The sequence below is a fragment of the Protopterus annectens genome, chromosome 6.part0 (genome assembly GCF_019279795.1).
Source record: "Protopterus annectens isolate FY-2018-M chromosome 6.part0, PAN1.0, whole genome shotgun sequence".
Lineage (NCBI taxonomy): Eukaryota > Metazoa > Chordata > Ceratodontiformes > Protopteridae > Protopterus > Protopterus annectens.
In genome coordinates this window covers 540,390,365-540,394,009 of record NC_056737.1, presented here as the reverse complement: position 1 = coordinate 540,394,009, position 3,645 = coordinate 540,390,365, and positions in this window count along the sequence as shown.

Genomic DNA, 3,645 nt, shown 5'->3' with positions numbered 1-3,645 from the left:
CTAAAATGCCCTTTTGTTTAATTTTCTAGTTTTTATTAACTAGGCATTACTGCATTTATTTTTAAATCTGCACTTAAAGTTACATTTAGTCGAATTTAATCGAAAGTTTGCTTGTTTGTTTGTTTGTTTAATTTAGCTGTGGAGGCTGCCCACTAAAGTGTGCTAGCCTGTGTAACTAAGTTATCACTGTCTCTGCATTTTCTGTGTATTTCTACAAAAAAAACAAAAAAAAAAAATAATCCTTGTTTTCCCGCCTTTCTCGACTAGTTTAGACCAGTATACAGGCATTGCTGTATTCTGGGCTGTGGTGTAGTTCCTGTGTTGTCCATTACCTTACTTGGATAGAAGGAAGTTTCTTTGCTCACCAGTGGGAGTGGGGAGCCTTGAGCAGCCTACCTGTCCTTGGGGGAAGTGACCTCAGCACAAGAAGCTGTAGTAATTGGTTGTTTGGGACCATTCCTAGCTCTTTTGTTATTCACTGCTTAAAATCCGCCTCTGGGCATTTTTTTCTGGCTATACTGCTCAGACAAGCTCCACGTGGGTTTACAGAGTGGTCCTAGCAGCAAGGAACTCGAAAAAGTGACTACCTTCTGGATTTAAGTATATTTGCTTTTTTCACTGGAAATAGCTTCTGTTGCTTACTTTAAACTAGCCTGAACTGTTTTTTTCTGATTACTGCATTTATTTTTAAATCTGCACTTAAAGTTACATTTAGTCGAATTTAATCAAAAGTTTGCTTGTTTGTTTGTTTGTTTAATTTAGCTGTGGAGGCTGCCCACTAAAGTGTGCTAGCCTGTGTAACTAAGTTATCACTGTCTCTGCATTTTCTGTGTATTTCTACAAATAAAACCAAAAAACCAAAAAAATAATCCTTGTTTTCCCACCTTTCTCGACTAGTTTAGACCAGTATACAGGCATTGCTGTATTCTGGGCTGTGGTGTAGCTCCTGTGTTGTCCATTACCTTACTTGGATAGAAGGAAGTTTCTTTGCTCACCAGTGGGAGTGGGGTGCCTTGAGCAGCCTACCTGTCCTTGGGGGAAGTGACCTCAGCACAAGAAGCTGTAGTAATTGGTTGTTTGGGACAATTACTAGCTCTTTTGTAGTTCACTGCTTAAAATCCGCCTTTGCATGGCTTTGCGCGGTCGTGCGCATAGCTCAGCACCGGTTAAACAAGGTTAAACTTTTTCTGGCTCCGCCAAGTCTGCTCTTCAATTTTTCCCTTAGAACTGTTCTACTTGCAATCTAAACAGCATATACTCTATCAAAAAAGCTCAACACTTTCTCCTAAAGCATTTTTATACAATTATATATAATTTTAAGCACTCTTAAACAAAAGAAAGTACTTCATTCACCTAAATTCTGTTGAGTACACATCTCCCTATAGGTCCTTTCTGACTCAGTTACACAGCAATCTTTTTCACTATTTCTAGCATGCCGAAGGGTCAGTTGCTGGCGTCCTCTCCTGTTCAGCTGGTGAATCTGGGAATCTTGAGAAAATGTTACAGTTGCCTCATGTACACAGACAACCCTCTCCTCCTCCCAACAAATACAAATATATGCGAGAGATGCAACTATATAGCCAAACTGGAGGCTGAGCTCTCTCAGTTCAGTACTGGCAAGACCAGTCAGGAGGAGAAGGTAACCACGCACACCACAAACCCAGTCTCACATAGAGCTATCACAACAGCAAGCCAAACACATAAACACACAAAAACATACTCGGAGGCGCTGATTAAAAATCTACCAAAACAACAGAGGCCTCCAAAGCAGACACCCAAGCAAACACCACCTCAAGACATAGCACATGCAACACATAGTTCACAAAGTCAGTGTGTGCTAAACAGTCACAGCCCTTAAGGCCAAACATGCCAGACACACTTGTAATAGGTGACTCCATAGTCAGACACACTGATGTCCCGCTCACCAGACTGAACAAGGAAAAGGTCACAGTAAGCTGCCTGTCGGGAGCTAGAATCCACCACATAACACAAGCACTCAGGTCACTCCACAGCATGTACAAATATAACTCAGTCATTGTACATGCCGGTGTGAACGACCTGAGACGTACCTCCCTGGACTACATGAATAGAGACATAGAGGAGCTCTCTGATTATGTAGCCCAGGCCAGTATGACCCTGACCCTGAGCAGCATCTTACCCTCACCAAGAATGATGCCACAGTACAAAGACAAAATGATCAGTTTTAACAATTGGCTTAATTACTGGTGTCATTCTAAGGGGATCCAATGTCTGTCTGCTTGGGATGACATGCTTGACAAGCCACACTGCTTTGCAAGGGATGGCTTGCACCTGTCACCCCTGGGCTTCCGGATATTGGCCAAGGCTCTTGCCACCCCCATAGTGCCTTTTTTAGGCAAGGCTCAAATGACAAACCTACCTTCCAAGAAAACACAAGTGGAAAAAAACTAAGGGTAATGCTGCTCAATGCCAGAAGTCTAAACCTCAAGATGCACGCCCTCGAAGCCCTCCTCAGTATGGAGAACATCAATGTCTGTGCAATGACTGAAACCTGGTTCAAGACTCCTGAGAGCACCCCAGCACTAACAGGTTTTACCTCATATCATGCTTTCCGGCCCCAAAACTTGGAGTGAACCACAAAAGGAGGGGGAGTATCCATTTTCATCAAAGATACCCACACCTCCAGGTTAGTGGCAACACACGAAGCATTGGAGACTATCCAGGTGCAACTAACCATAGGCAAAACTGCCTTACAGTTTGTAGCATGCTACAGACCACCCTCTCAAACTCAGGAACCCCACACAGCCTTCCTGAAGACACTGGAGAGTATGAATGTCTCTCCAAATACCATCATTTTGGGAGACTTCAACTACCCAAACATAGACTGGGAACATTACTCAAGCCCCCACATCCTAGACCAAAGGTTCCTAGAATTCATAAACTCAAATGCAATGGAACAACTAGTCACCATTCCCACAAGAGGAGACAATATACTAGACCTGATCATCACAAACATGGGGACAAAATGCTCCACACCGGAAGTATATCCCTCTTTGGTAAGATCAGACCATAAATTAATCTCACTGGAAATCCACGTCCCCCACCCCCTGCACAAAAGACCACAGTGAAGAACTTCTCAAAAGCAAACTTCACACTTCTTAAGACTGAAATGGTATCCTTCAATGCCCCTGGGCCAGTGGAAACCACAACCCACACTGCTGAATCCTTTGCAAATGCCTTCTATGGGCACCTTCAAGAATGCATGGATCATGCAATCCCAAATAAAACCAAGACCCATTCCCCCAAAGGCAGGCACCTGGTCTGGTGGACCCCAGCCATAAACAAACTTTACAACAGGAGGAGGAAGCTACTACATGACAGAGCAAAATCCCTAAAAGGGAAGGCGTCTTGGATCAGTACTAGCAAAAAACTACGATCACTCATAAAATCATCCAAGGCCAACTTTGAGAGAAAAATCGCAAAAGACACAAAAGACAATCACAAGGCCTTCTTTAGCTATGTTAGAAACCTGGGTGGAAACTCCCAGATATGCTCAGAGTTAGTCCAAAATGACACAAAATACACTGAACCCACTGACATTGCCAACATTCTGGCAGACAGGTTCAGTGCAAATTTCTCCTCCCCCTCCCCCCCAAAAGGAGAAAT